The sequence below is a fragment of the Lacerta agilis genome, chromosome 2, assembly GCF_009819535.1.
Source record: "Lacerta agilis isolate rLacAgi1 chromosome 2, rLacAgi1.pri, whole genome shotgun sequence".
Lineage (NCBI taxonomy): Eukaryota > Metazoa > Chordata > Lepidosauria > Squamata > Lacertidae > Lacerta > Lacerta agilis.
This window is the reverse complement of record NC_046313.1, coordinates 77,969,964-77,986,099: the sequence shown is the minus strand read 5'-3', so window position 1 is coordinate 77,986,099 and position 16,136 is coordinate 77,969,964. Positions and strand designations below refer to the sequence as shown.

Below are 16,136 nucleotides of genomic sequence, written 5' to 3'. Positions count from 1 at the left end.
GCATGCTAGGAAAGGCCAATGAAAACAAAATGGACAAGAGAAGAAATGAAGCAAAAGGATTTTCATACATTTCTCCCATTTTTAAAAAATTCATTTGTCTCTCATAGCAACAAATTAGAAATTAATGGAGGGCATTATTTCATTTTTCATTCTTTTTGGAATGAATGCACACCACAAGTTTCTACTCACTTTGACTTCAACCAGAACTAAGTCTCCTGAAAACTATTCTCTAGCAGAGGCGTAGGAAGGTCAGGTGGTACCCAGTGCGAAAAATTTCTTGTAACCCCCCATTGATTCCCCCCTTGCAAAAATGGTTTTACGTTATTTCATATTTTATTACAAAGGAAAAATAACAAGTAATAATAATAAAAAAACTTTTATTTATATCCCACCCTCCCCGGCCGAAGTTGGGCTCAGGGTGGCTATCATCAGAAACATAACATTGATATAAAATCAAACAATAATTAAATTACCTCCTAAAAACATCTCAAAATCAAATTAAAGTCTAATTAGATGGCTTTCTTCCACAGGGTTAGTGTTGGGAACAGTAAGTGCTCCACTGAACTGAAATTTCAGCCTTCACGACATAGGAAAACAGCCAAGTAAACAGCTATTTTGGTGGAGGAGGGTCAAGATAGTAACCAATATGCATGAAATTCATATATAGCTATATAATCCCTAGTATAGTAAGATAAGACCTTTGGAGCAGGCATTTTTTAAAAAAAGTTTTTTACGAACCGCCCTAGTAGGGCAGTAATTGTTCCTTGATCATTTGCCACCCCCTCCATTATGGAACATAGCCCCCCCCTTGCTACACCCCTGTTCTCTAGTAAAGCGTCACTAAGCAAAACAAAAACAAAACTGTGTCACATCCTCTGCACACACACTCACTTTTGTTTTTGAAAATCATGCTGATAAAAGCAAAGTTCACACCAAATGATGCCTAAGCCATTTGAGGTTAAGTACAGGACTGATTTCTCTATGGAGGCACAACCAATTATTAAAATGACAAGCGAACTGAACTCATTCTTGAATCTTCATATCAAATCCCAGATTATATGGGAACTCTTGGGTTCCAGTTTAATGCAGTCACTGTGACCCCCAAATTGTATTATATAACAATTATATAGCAATGTCCACATTTTCTTGAGGACCTTGAGCATCCCAAAAGTTTCTGTGGTCTTGATTGCTCCTTTAGGATTTGAACAACACGACTCTAGGCATGGGATAGAACTGACATTTACTACACAATTTGTTTACCTTCATTACACTTCAAGAGGCTCAAACTATTTGATATCTGAGAGGAGAAGCTAGGTACAATGAACCTCGGGAAGCTGGATTTCAACTAATCACAAACATATCAAAACTTAAGCAAGCGTTTCTGTTGTTGTTTGAACTGTGCCATGTTTGCTAACCAGTTTTCCACACATGCTGGGGAGAGGAAATTAGCGCTGTATCTCATAAATAATGTAAAAGAACTAATTTACAATAATTGGTATGTGGCATTTATCAACAGTAGGCCTAAATAATGCGGAAAACATGCACATAGACAAGCTATTTCATCCAGTAGCTAACCGTCAGGAATAAGTCTGTCTTCAGCGTTTCATACATCAAGACAATCCTTGTGTGCATACCAATGAAGGGTGCTACCTAAGCAACGGAAAGAAACAACATCTTTTAATGTGGAAAATTGTTTTAAAAGTGTAACATAAATTAAGACTTTATAGGGCATAAATATTCATAGCTTCTAGCCCACCTCGGAAAACATTCTGACAACACTTAGATTTTCCACTTTCAATGTACCACTGACAGGCTAATTTAAATAAAGTTAAATTAACATCTTAAAAGCCCTGTCGTTGTGAGCATTTTTCAGGCAACCCACCTACCATTATATCAAATCAGCAGAACAATGTTGACAGCAAAATTCCTAAATAAATGTTGACAGCAAAATTCCTATATCTGTCTATCTAGATATAGATAAATGCTCTATATTGTCTCTCATCAGTAGGTATATCAAAATGATGACTGTACTGCCATAATAGATGGAAAGCTACTTTTGGTTATGGAGAGGGGAGTTCAGCACATTCCAATTAAAAGAGAAATGGGGGGGGGGAGAGAACTCTACAGAATATGTGAATGTTATGCTATATCCGGATTGTAACCAACATCAGTTATACTTAGAGTAGACCCACTGAAATTAATGGATATGACTAACAGGTCCAGTTATTTCAATGGGTCTGTGAGTAGAACTTATTTGGATACAACCCACTGTCATATATTGTACATAATAGCCTAATAATTTGAGGGATATTTGATTTTTCTTGACCATAAAATAATTATCTTAGGCAAAACCTAAGGCTCCTTTGACATTGCAGCTTGCAGCAAAGACTGCCAGAGGGAAGCTAATTAAGATTTCAAGAAAACATTTTTTTTTCAAACTCTTCCCTTGGTTGTACAGGTATGCTGCATACTAGGACAGGAGTCCCTTTGCATAATTTTTTTTTCTATGAGGGACAATTTTAACTACTAAGTCAACCATTAGAAAACCTGTTGCTTCTCAGATGGAGAAATCTTCTGAGGATCAAATGAGAAGCAAGACATGGTGAGGCAGTCACATCTATTTTAACAATAAATCTTTCCTGTTCACATAAAAAGTGGGGTCAAGGGTTTACTCTTCACATCAAAAGGAGGAGGAAGGTGGGGAGCGAAACAAATCTCATTTGGCCCACTTATTCATTGATTGATTCATTTTATACAAAACATTATATCTTACTTTTCTAGTACTTATGCACCAACCAGGGCAGCAAAATACAATTAACTATAAACATGCAATAATGTTTTTAAAATATTCTAAAATCTAGGCACATTATAATTGAACAAAAATGGAAGGACAAGATTTAGATTTTTAAAAAAAACAAAAAACAGAAAAAATATGTGTTGAAATTACTGATTCTGCAGAGTTAATGTGAATGGTATTTATCATTAGATAAGTTACTTTAAACACAGGATATACCATGTATAGAGAAACTGAATAAGATAGAAAGTTATATAGAATTTTCACCCCTATGTGGCATCCTTTTATTATGTATCAGTGCCATCATTTTAGGTTAAGTCTAGAAAATTATTGCATGTTCATATTATTTAATTTTATGTCTGATATGTTTTGATATATTATGTCAGATATGTCTATATATTTATTTTGGATTGGATAGATGTTTTCATGTTATAATGCAATCTTTAAAAAAAAAAAAAAACCCAAAGAGCTACTAGCCCAAACACATTTTTAGTAGCCCACTTACCAACACATGCCAGGACTAGCCATTTGTGGCACACTTTTTACAAGGAGAACCAGCTCACTTCTAATATACAAAAGCTTCTCTGCCTATTTGCATGGAGCGATATGTACTTGCCTCATGCATAAGAATGTAAGATGAGCCTACTGGATCTAGTCCAGCATTGTGTTTTCACACTGGCCAACCAGATGCCTGTGGGACGCCTGTGACCCTACCCGCCTGAAATTCCAAGCAACTAATAGTCAACCAGGTGAACAGGTGCTTCAAAGCCTTTCACAGAGGAAAAGAACTTAATTTCACATTTTAAAAAGACTTGAAATTCAGGCAAACCAGTACTGATCCAAAGGTAATTAATTCACTAACATCTAGTAAGATTTGCACTGCAAGCAAAATCAAATGTTTAGACTTGGAAAGTCTTTTAAAAATGGCTAGCTGAATACCGCGAACCATGTTAGTAAATGAATGTCACAGGAATGTTGTATCTGCAACTGGCATTATACAGAAAGATGCAAATTATTAACATGTTTACATTAGGAAATGATTGGGTGCAAAATTGCCAAGGCAAAGTGAAAGCAGGTTTTAAACAGTCAACACATGATTTATACCAACTATATAAGATCTACCGGTAAGTTATGCTTTACATAAATTCTTCTAACCATTCTTTTCAGGTGGGGAAAGGCTTTTATCAAATATGCTATGAATGTGATGCCACTGGAAACAAGATTACTCTTTTACGTATATTTTATTTTGCACAATTGCCTAAGAGCTATGCTTGTATGCATCTGTTTAGCATAACTCTATATATTCACCTCCCAGGCACAAAAATACTTCTTGATTAAGAATAGCCTTCCTTCCCAGCAGCAGTTAGATGGATTCATTTCTTAATCAATCTACATTCTCTGCTTGCATGTTCCTTTTGTTGAGCCTTTCACCTGAACAGAAGCATCAATTTCAATCTCACTGTGGAGTCAGCAGTCTGCAGTCCAAAAGTCTGTATTTAATATGCAAAGCATTGTGGGGTTTGTAGTTCAATGAGCACTGTTTTGCTTCAGGGATGCGCAAATATTTACTCCGCTCAGTATTTAATTGCTGTAAATAGCAAAGTACAAAGAACAATTAAAAAGAAGCTGTCAAAAAAGAGAGTTTCCAAACAGGTGTCAGATTGTTTGCTGCTTTTTGCAATCTGCTTTAGTAATTCAAATTTGCTTGTACATACAGGCAAAGTGAACAAATATCTAAGTGAAACTTAAACACAATATGGCAACTGGACTGTTCAAGTTTGCTTACAACAAGCCATAATCCTGATTACCAGTATATGTTCTGGATGGAGTGTGTGTGTGTGTGTGTGTTAAAAAAAAAAGATTGACAACAGTATTGGCAAATGAGGAAATTGCTATTCAAATATAAACTCAGAAACTACAAAGTTAAAATGAATTAGGCAGCCTTTCCTCTGAGTTCTTCATGACCACAACACTACAAGCATACATTCCAACTATCTCAATTTACAAGCAATAGTCCCTGTTTCTGGTATCTATCCTTACACAGTCTAAGGTTTGAATGACCAGAAGGTCACTTGCACAAGGAACCTTCCTATCCCTTTGTCTCACTGAAGCCCCCTGTGTCTTCAGTAAGACTCTCATGAGGATTGGGGACCTACCCAGAAAAGATTAGCTGTGTTCAAGGTGCTGCAGGCCAACAACCTGAGGAGCAGCATGGCTATAATTTAGATGGACAGATCCATCAGACTAGCCGGGCCAGAGGCTTAAATACTGGAAATCAACCAGGGCTCCAGCATCATTACTGGCCAGTGCTAGAACCTGAGACCATCAGATCAGGGGACCTTGTATCTGAGGTGCCTGAATCAGGACCTACTGTACTTTCATAGGAGCATAAGAAGGTATCTGTTGTATCAGACCAAGGGCCCATCTGGCCCAGCATCCAGTTACCTACAGTGGCTAACCAGATGACAGTAGGAAGTCCACAAGAAGGACATGGGGGCTATCAGTGCTTTGTTTGGTTAAAAAAAAAGAAGAACTAATATTAATGTATAGTGGTACCTTGGTTTACAACCATAATCCGTTCTGGAGGTCCGTTTGTATACCAAATATCAGGTTGTAACCCAAGGCACGCTTTTGCCAATGGGGCTTCCCCCCCAAAATTGTTTGTAATCCAAAAAAATGGGTTGTAATCCAAAGCATACGCAAACCAAGGTACCACTGTATATAAACTAATATTTTTGGTATGGTTTTGATCCTGACTTGTATGAAACTGTCTCATCTCTTTTTAAAGTCACATAAACTGGTGTACATAACTGCAAGGAAATTTCATAGTTTAACCATGCACTGTTAAAACTCTGGAGCCTGCATTTCCAAAAGAACCATCCATATCCGTACCAAGGACATTTTTCCGGGTCATTTGGCCAGCATGACTAAGCCACTTCTGGCGAAACCAGAGCAGCGTATGGAAACGCCGTTTACCTTCCCGCCAGAGCAGTACCTATTTATCTACTTGCACTTTGACACGTGCTTTCAAACTGCTAGGTTGGCAGGAGCTGGGACCGAGCAACGGGAGCTCACCCCATCGCAGGGATTCAAACCGTCAACCTTCCGATTGGCAAGCCCTAGGCTCAGTGGTAAAACTGTTTCTGGGCTGGGCAACTTCAGTGTCTAAATGTGAAAGTCACATAACTGAATGCTCTGTTCCACATGGGAAGCTCTACAAATGCAAAATTAGCACACCAGGAAGAATAGTTCTAACCTAGTGCTTGTTTAGTTTATGAAGCCTACACACAAACACACACAAATGGGGAAATCTTCAATCATATGTCCACCTCTTCAGTCTGAATTGGAATTTTACTCCCTTCTTTGCTTCTGTTTGAATAGGCAAATTTGTCTGCTACAGGTGATCCATGAACTATTGAGCTTTCTCCTGTAAATAATACAAGGTCATTTTTATACTGGTGGGGTTCTGGATAAAGTGCATTTTCAGAAAGATGTGGTTTTCACAAAATTCCTACCTAGGAATACTATTTCAAGAGGAAAATTTTTAAGTAAAAATGTGTTCCATTTCCCAGCCAATCATTTATATTCACTTTTTAGACACTTATTTTTCAGAACACTAATTCCCTATTCTTTGCTGACTATTTTAGAAACATCAGTGGGCTTTTGGAGTTTTTGGAATATGAACACATAGTCTTATAAGCATAAACAGCAGCTAAACACTTTCTGCACATTATGCATTGCTGGGGCACAAATAACAACAGTATTATCAGCCTGCAGATTGATTCACTTAACCTATAAAAAGATTACTTTGGCTTATCAAGACATTTAGGAAGTTAACTTGGAATCCATTGCACTTTGTCAACCATAATAAGGTTTTATTCTCACATGAGAAATTGCGGCTATCAGCTTGACACAGTCAGATAAATCCTAATTCCTTTAATCTGCAGAGGAAAGGCAGGAGGGGGAGGGGGACCACAAGATTTCCAGGACCATCAAATGATATCAACTGGCTGATGTCAAGTGCTAAGTGAACATCTCCAAAGGAACCATACACTATAAGTTTACTGATATTTTTGGATTAGTGTCACCCTGTCAATAAGCCTGAAAGTAGTTAAAGCTGTAAGCCAATAGCGTGGAATAATCAGCTTTGTGCAGCATAGGGGCTATCCTTTCTAGTTCCCAACTACTTGCTATAATACCTCTGGCCCATACTGAGCAGAGGAGCAGAAGGTCAAGACTTGATCGAACAGGAGCCCATAAGATGGGCCAGAATTTGTTGAACCCTAATCAGAACAAGTCACAAAATGTATACTGGGTGAGCCAAAATTGATGTAATGGTGTTTCTTCTCCCACTAGAAGTTTTCATTTTAAAAAGGTTTTATATTAAGATTACAAATCTATACCCAATACAGTCTTTAAGTATACTCTGACACTATAAATATAATACAATCCCGTGGTCAATAATAATTTCATCCCTGCAAACACAGGAGCTGGTGAATCTGAAGTTGTGGGTTTGAAAGGGAGGTGGGGGAGCTGTCCAGGCAGGAAAGAAGGCTAAGCACTAAGCACTTGGACATAACTGCAGAAACAGCAGGGGAACTGGTATGAGCTTTCCTGTGCATGCACACTTCAGTGAAAGATACTCGGAGTCCAGTGTGACTTTCATGCTCTTTATTCAGCTCATAGTAGTGAGGAATGTAGTTCCCCCAAAACGTTTGCTTTATATACACTATTTACACAATGGGCCCCACGTGATTGGCTAATTCCGGGATACTCCTGTATGCCAATCAGAGTGTGGATTCACTTCCACCTGGAGCTGGATTGGGTGGCTCCTGCAGACCAATCAGACTGCTGCAATCTCAATCCTATTGTTCTGGGACCAATCAGACTGCTGCAATCTCAATCCTATTGTTCTGGGACCAGTCAGACTGCTGCAATCTCAATCCTATTGTTCTAGGACCAATCAGCCTGCTGCAGTTTGGATCCTATTCAACTCAGTACATAACACCCCTCCCCTCTAAGTTCCAGTCCTGCCTGGGAGGTTGCATCCATAGTCCTCAAGGTACGCTGGCCGCCTACGTGTGCGTTGCGGCCTGGGCTGTTCCCTGGTCAGGGGTTCTGGTTCTGGCTCGTGTTCCGAGGCTGCTGGTTGTGATGGGGCTGTTTGGTCTGGCGCAACCAGCTCGCTCTGTCGTGGCTCTGGTTCCGGTGCCCTTTCGGCCTCGCGGGTCCTCTCAGTATTTACTGATTCTGCCTCCCCTGCCGGAGGTGCATGCACACGAAAGCTCATACCAGGAACAAACTCAGTTGGTCTCTAAGGTGCTACTGGAAAGAATTTTCGATTTTGTTTTGACTATGGCAGACCAACACGGCTACCCACCTGTAGCAGGGGAACTGTCCACAAGGTACCTAAGGCTATCTGGTGTTGAGCAGGATAGGTGTGGCAACAGCACTAGCCTGGCACTAATTGACAGCAGAGTTTACAGAATGTTTCCTATTTGGCTTTTTCCCGCCAAGAGAGAGGAGGGGAAAATAGAAATAGGAACAGATGCTGTGGTCTAGTCTCATTCAGAGCAGCTGTAATTATATAATTTTAGCAATTAATTCTGGCTGGCATTTTGCACAGCTTTGAATGCTCTATAGATCATTATTCAGAAAGCGGCCTCCTGCCATTGGTTTCTTCTGTGCAGCCTAGCTTCTGGTGAGCGTTGCTTACAAGAAAGGGAAATACTAGTTTTATTCACTTAATTATACATGCATACCTACAGTCGGACACAACTAAATGACTAAACAACAACAACAACCTACAGTGTGATCCACATTCAAAGCAAAAATCAAGGTCCAAGGAGGATTGTAAATCTAAATGCCACCAGTACGGAAGAAAACAGAGAGAGAATACTTGGTCATTCTGAAAACACGATGCTGCAATAGATCGATCTTTGGCCTGATCCAGCAGGGCCCCTTTTCTCTTCTTATAAGCAAATGCAAATATTAACAAGAGGTTAATATAGTCAAATGCAATTGTAACAGCTAGGCCTTAAAATACAGTTGAGGGTATGGGTTTTGGGGCTACACTGACACCCAAGAAAGTGACCTTCTTATGACAAAGAATTGGAAATTTAAGCTTGTTAGACTTGCTTTGCTCTTCACTAAAACCCCATGGTCTCTTATATTAAAGAACTAAAGAACAGGATGCCTCTGACCACATCCCAGGACAAAGAATTTGTGTTCATTACCAGAACTGGAAGCATCAGAATGCTTTAACAGAAAAACCCATTAATGGTTCATTTTGGCCACCTGATTTAGGTACAAAAGTTGCTTTGGTGTTGCTACTGTTAAACATTTGTTTGCAGTTTTAGATATGAATGTTTCAAAAATGAAAAGTAAACTTGGAGGGGGTGGTAAGTGATGTTCTCAAAGGTTGTGTCCAACTCTTCATGACCCCATGGACCAGAGAACGCCAGGCACTCCTGTCTTCCACTGCCTCCTGCAGTTTGGTCAAACTCATGTTGGTAGCTCCAAGAACACTGTCCAACCATCTCGTCTCCTTGTCCTTGTGCCCTCAATCTTTCCCAACATCAGGGTCTTTTCCAGGGAGTCCTCATGAGGTGGCCAAAGTATTGGAGCCTCAGCTTCAGGATCAGTCCTTCCAGTGAGCACTCAGGGCTGATTTCCTTAAGAATGGATAGGTTTGATCTTCTTGCAGTCCGTAGGACTCTCAAGAGTCTCCTCCAGCACCATAATTCAAAAGCATCAATTCTTCTGCGATCAGCTTTCTTTATGGTCCAGCTCTCACTTCCATACATCACTACCGGGAAAACCATAGCTATAACTATATGGACCTTTGTCGGCAGGGTCATGTCTCTGCTTTTTAAGATGCTGTCTAGGTTTGTCATTGCTTTTCTCCCAAGAAGCAAGTGTCTTTTAATTTGGTGACTGCTGTCACCATCTGCAGTGATCATGGAACCCAAGAAAGCAAAATCTCTCACAGCCTGCTACTCAAGATCAAATCTTCTTACAGTATCTCCCTTATTTATGTACTGAAAAACTGCTGCATCTATCCCACCTCTACCAATCACAGGATGCTTCCCTGTACCTATTGTGTAATAGGACATAGACCCTAAACCCCATTGCTCTCTATATGTATCTCCAGAAATTTCTCCTAATTCTCCCCTAAAGCCAACAACCACTTCTATCTCCTGCTTTGCAGCAACCGCCAGAACCTCAGTATGGCATGGCAAGGCAAGGCAAGGCGTGGGGGGTGGTGGGTGGGAGGAGAAAAGAAACTGAATAAGCTTTGAAGGACCCTCAACACATGCTCAGAAAGGACAAGTATTCTGACGGAAATTAAATTTTCCCCAAATCCTTGCAATTCAATTTCAAAAAAAGTCAGTTACAAATCTGGGGTACCAGTTGCCTACATGACAGCAAATAAGGTCACAATTGCTTGGCATCCCGTTGTCATTCTGTTTAGTGGCACAGTGACTCATCTCTTGAGCGGCCAGATAAATGGAAAGATGAAGTGACACATAAAAGTAGGCCACGATAAACATGCTGGGGAAATCTGTTTGTTTGCACAACACTCATCTGCCACTAGCAGCTTGGGAGGTGTGTGAACAGCAGCAGCAGGTATTTACACTGCACTCATTATCTCAAGTGAGTGGCCTTTTTCTATTTTTACAAAACTGCCTGGTTAACATCTGAAGAGTTAAAAGCCCTGTTGAGATTATTAGACTTGGCGTTTAATAACTTATGTAGAGTCCGGGGGGAGCTCACAGAGTACCCCTGCACCAAACACCCTCACTTCTGGCCTTATGAGTTTATGAGCATGTGTTCTTCCTGGTTTAAACTAAAGGAGCTTGTGATTAGGTGCAAATTGGGAAACCGTGGTTTGACCCTTCCTTGTTTCAGCACACCACAGTTCAATCTTAATCAAACCAGCATTTCCCCAGTTTGGACCTAATGATAAATTCCATTTGATTCAAACCATGAAGAGGATGCTTCTGATATCTTCCTTGCAGCTGTGATAGAATCAGAGAGAGCAGGTGTGCTTGTGAAAGCCCAAGGCTTTCTTCTGCATGTTCACTGAGTGCTAACTACAGTTTTCCGCCATGACCAGAACAAATATAAAGCCATCCTCCTCCCCCCACCCATCCCCATAAACAGATTTACCCATACATCTCAAAAGATTCTAACAAGCTTGCTCTTCCCAGATGTGTGCACCTTTTCCTGTTGCTATAACAACTTGATTCTCCCTTTATATCGAATAACCCACTCTTGATCTGTAGCAATATGCCATCTATGTAAACTTGCACCAGCAGCTCCTTAGGCTCAAGGAAGTTCAACATTTCCTTCACCTTTTAACAGACCTGTTACAGAACACTGAGAAAGCATAAAGGATTTCTAACCGTAATTGCTTTAATCTTCAGCTCTCAGCAAAATGCGTACTTATTAGTAGTGGTATTCATTTATATAAGTATTTCTATACCACCATAAAATAAAGTATCGGAGGTATATAACATTATGAGTACTACTAATATTAATTATATGCCAATACTAGTACCAGTACTACTATTATTCCAATTATATGCCAATGTAGACATTCTGCCATCTTTTGAAAATGCACCTGTTTGCCTTGCACCTTGATTTCCCTACCCAAGTCTTCTGCTTTAATGGCTGTGCTCATTTAATCAGATTGGATTGTTGGGTGTTTTAATTATAGATGCTTATATTTAATGTTCTGCTGTATATTTTAATTGTGGGTGTTTATATTTTAATCCTTGTGTAACTGGTTTTTTACTTTGTAAACTGCTTTAAAGTGTACCGTATTTTTTGCTCCATAAGACGTACTTTTTCCCTCCTAAAAAGTAAGGGGAAATGCCTGTGCATCTTATGGAGTGAAGGCACTGGACGGCAGTGGGATCCCTTGGCTGCCGCTGCAATCGCGAGTGGAGGGATGCCTCTGCCGCCAGAGCCGGCGCCTCTCCCAGCCGCAGGCTCCTGTCCCTGCTCTTGCGGCCGTGGAGGGGCAGTGGAGGGAGCAGACGGACAAGTGGCTGAGAGGAGCCCTTTCGGCTGCTCATCCGTCTGCCCCGCCCCCCTCCGACACTCACAAGAGATCGGAGCCTACGGTCGGAAGAGGCACAGCGCAGCACCTCTTCCAGCCACACGCTCCGATCTCTTGCGGGTGTCGGAGGGGGCATCGGGGGCGCGGGCAGCCGGGCGGCCGAAAACCCTTTCGGCTACTCGTCCGTCTGCCCCCACTTCTGCTGCTGCCACCCTCTGGCACTCGCAAGAGCAGGGATCGGGGCCGCGGTTGGAAGAGGCACAGCGCCTGGCCCTTTCCTTCCCGGCCTCAGCCTGGAGCCCTGAGGGGGGGAAGCCCGCACGAGCCCCTCTGCCCCCCTCTGCCTGCCAGCCTCCACGCTCGCTCTGGCTGGAGCCAAGCGCAGAGGAGGAGTTTGCAGGGAGGGGGCCGAGAGGGCTGCCTCACACGCGCGCCTGCCTCCTCCAAAGCAGGCGGGTAGGGCAGCAAAAGTGAAAGGGGGCCGGGGCCACTGTCTCCTCAGCAGAGACGGGCTGGGAAGGCCTTGCCACGTGCGGTTGGCAGGACCCCACCCTCTCTTCCCCTCTTTCCCATGTGAGGAGGGCCAGGGGAGAGCAGCCACATGGCCATCGCTCAGAAGGGGTCCTTTCTCTGTTGGGTAGGCTGAACGGGTCTACCAGCCAGAACTAGTCGAAAAACAGGGAGAGGAAAGGAATACCTGTAAGTACGTTTTCTATTACTCAAGAGAGTATACGCTCAAGTAAACTGTTTAGCATATGCTGTTCACAAACAGTGAATCACACCTCAAGCTTTCCTGTTATACCTGTCAAATCACATATCGTGTCTGTGGCCACAGCATGAACCACAAAAAATCATACATCCACTGTTTCATTCAGAATATTTTTTTCCTTGTTTTCCTCCTCTAAAAACTAGGTGCGCCTTATGGTCAGGTGCATTTTATGGTGCGAAATTATGGTATTTTGGCATTAAGTGGTATATATATTTATTTTTATTTTTAAAATATTTATCAATTTTTACCTATGGAGTATTAGTGAACATCCTTATCCTTTTCAATGAAAAAATGAAAATAAGGTAGAGAACATACATTTACTGTAGACTGTAGTGAAGATTTTGACACATACCCAAGTTTAGGAACTGCATTCGTCAGACTAGCAACTGATTTGCTGGGGGGCGGGGGCAAGTCCAGAGGACCATTGTTGCCTTCATTCTCTGCTTTGTGGGCTTTCCCAAAGCATCTGACCCGACACAGCTGGAAACTTGACAAGCTTGACCCTTGGTACAATCCAACAAAAAAGTGCTCTCACACTTCATTAGTCTTTAAGGTGCCACAAGACTCTTGACTAAATGACCAAGTTCCACGGACAGGGCTAACTTCAGTATTTGGGGGGTGGGATGCTGCTCTTCAGAAGCAGGGGTCTTTCATAGAAATATACAGAGCACGCATTCTTAGGTAACATAGTACAACACTTTCTGGTGAAATAGTTTCCCATACTTATATTTCTTTGTAGAATGATGTGAAAAATTCACAGTGGGACACAGTGCAAGCATAGTCCAAATTAAAAGGCTCACCAAGAAATCTTTTAGACCCTCTTTCTCCAGTTGCCCAGGAAAATGCAGAGTTTTGTCAATTCCTCCATATAGGAGGAAAATGTACTTTCTGGGAGCCACTTGTAAGTGACCATAATACGCCAGTCTCTGCTCGCTTTCCCTCTGCTCGATTTCTAGGGTGTATACAACATGTGAATTTTGATCTACGAAAATCTACACTGCTTGTGGTCTCTACAAAGCTTGATGCCTTGGTCCTTGTCTTGATATTTCAGTCCCTGTAGAATGGATAGTGGGTAGTTTTAGCTCCTGTATCAACTGGCCTTTTAAAGTCATGTTGTTTGTATTGTATTGTAGCCTATTGTATTGTATTGTATTGTGCTGAGCTCTCTGCATTTCAGGTTTTCTGCTGAGTTGGATTTTTAAAACTTATTGTGGATTTCCATTATAACATTGTTTTAGAGTTATGTATGTTTTTAACTGATTCTGTATGATGCCAAGACGATAAGTAAGACAAATATTAATTAATTAATTAACCATGGGATCCAGAGCTTTTTTTCAGCAGGAACTGGCTGGAGCTTAGTCTTGGCACCTCTCGGGTAGACACCATTACTATTCTAAGAGAACGAGGGAGGTGTTCATGGTGAGTACCAGAACCTCTGCTGGAATCACAATGTTGCAGTGAAGTGAAGTGTTCTTGAGGGGAGTAGATTTAGGTGGGAGGATAAGCAGCAGCAAAGGAGGAGATATCAGAGAATTAAACATAAAGGGAAGGTGATTATTTTTAAAGTGAGGGATGCCGACCTTCCATTACTGCAGCAGCTTCCTTCAGTACGACTCTCTCCCCCACCCCCTACCTCAGAAACTGGTATTCATTTTAATCTGCATTAATACATTCAAATCCTCTGTAGAAATTTTTCATCCATAATCGCAACCCAAATAAAATGTTTTGCAGAACATAATCAACTCAGTTATTATGTTAAGATATGTAAATATACCTACAAATAATAAGGATCTATTGAAATTACTGTATGCTACTGCATCTATTTACATGGTGCTACTGCATCATTTTAAAAAGTCAATGCGAAGGAGAATTCTTATAACATCTGTTTTTACTGGGGGCGTTGTACCCTCACACCTGCTCTTTTGGAATATATATGCCTGGAATGTTGTAGTAGAAAATGAAGTGGCCGCTTTTAACAACACTACTAAAGAAAATACAAAATTTGAGGCTTACATAAAGGAGGACATGTGAGGAAAAACCCTCACCTTAGAAACAAACAACACCAAGCGCCCAATGTAAATAATTTATTTCCTTCAAAATCAAATGCATGCCTCTTAACCTTGATCCACACTGGCAGCTGAACTGGCGTAAACTTTATGCCTAAAACTGGAAAGGACAAGAAAAATACAGAAAGGCTAAGCAAAAGGCCACAGGAAGGTCACAAGATGCAAAAGGAAAAAGAAACTGAAATGCAGAAAAGGCAAGCTAAGTATCTCTGGGACCGCAGAGATGGAGAAGGGCACCATGAGGCCAAGGGTCACTCTGTACTTACCTTATTACTCACTATGTTTATATGCTGCTTTTTTTGCCTTTGCACTCAAGGTGATTTAACATTTAAAATAGCAACTTACGAATAAAAAAGATACCATACAAAAGGGGGGAAAGATTGAGAGGCAGGAAAATAACAAGCTTTTTCAGGCACCGGCTCTTTCGTAATGCAGTGGTACCTCCGGTTAAGAACGTAATTCATTCCGGAGGTCCGTTCTTAACCTGAAACTGTTCTTAACCTGAAGCACCACTTTAGCTAATGGGGCCTCCCGCTGCCACTGCGCCACCGCTGCCCGATTTCTGTTCTCATCCTGAAGCAAAGTTCTTAACCCGAGGTACTATTTCTGGGTTAGCGGAGTCTGTAACCTGAAGCGTCTGTAACCTGAGGTACCACTGTATCAGGAACATAGGAAACTGCCTTACACTGAGTCAGACCACTGGTCCACCCAGTTCAGTACTGTCTACACCAGGGGTAGACAACCTAAGGCCCATGGGCCGGATGCGGCCCAATTGGCTTCTCAATCCAGCCCGCGGACTGTCCGGGAATCAGCATGTTTTTACATGAGTAGAATGTGTCCTTCTATGCATCTCTGGGTTATTTGTGGGGCATAGGAATTCATTCATTATTATTTTTCAAAATATAGTCCAGCCCACCACATGGTCTGAGGGACGGTGGACCGGCCCCCTGCTGAAAAAGGTTGCTGACCCCTGGTTTCAGGCAGGAAACTCTCCCAACCCTACCTGGAAATGCCAGCGACAGAACCTGGGACCTTCTACATGCACAGTAGGGGCTCTACTCCAAGTCTATGGCCCTTTCCATTGCTTTACAACAATGTATAACAATGATATACATGGAATGGACATGGATGGGAGCAGTTGGTCCCAGCCAAGCAGATAAAAAGAGGGGCTGGGCTGTTTCCTTCAAGTCCACCATTTGGAATAGTCATAAAACTATAAAGTTGGAGGAGGTCCCAAAGGTCATCCGGTCCAATCCCTTGCAATCCTGGAATCACAGAACAGAATGCTGGACTAAATGGGCCATTCGCCTGATCCAGCAGTCTCATATCATGTTCTTATGCCTTCTTGCTTAGGAATGGAGGGGATTAAAGAAAGAAGGAAGAGCAGTACGGAAACGAAAATTATTCTTTATTATTATTCTTGATTATTATTATTATTAT

General features: G+C 41.5%; 1 protein-coding gene across 1 annotated transcript in view; it reads right to left on the bottom strand.

Moving 5' to 3' along the window:
- Positions 1 to 16,136, bottom strand: part of CACNA2D3 (calcium voltage-gated channel auxiliary subunit alpha2delta 3) — a 487,051-nt gene that overhangs the window by 411,643 nt on the left and 59,272 nt on the right. The window lies entirely within an intron of this gene.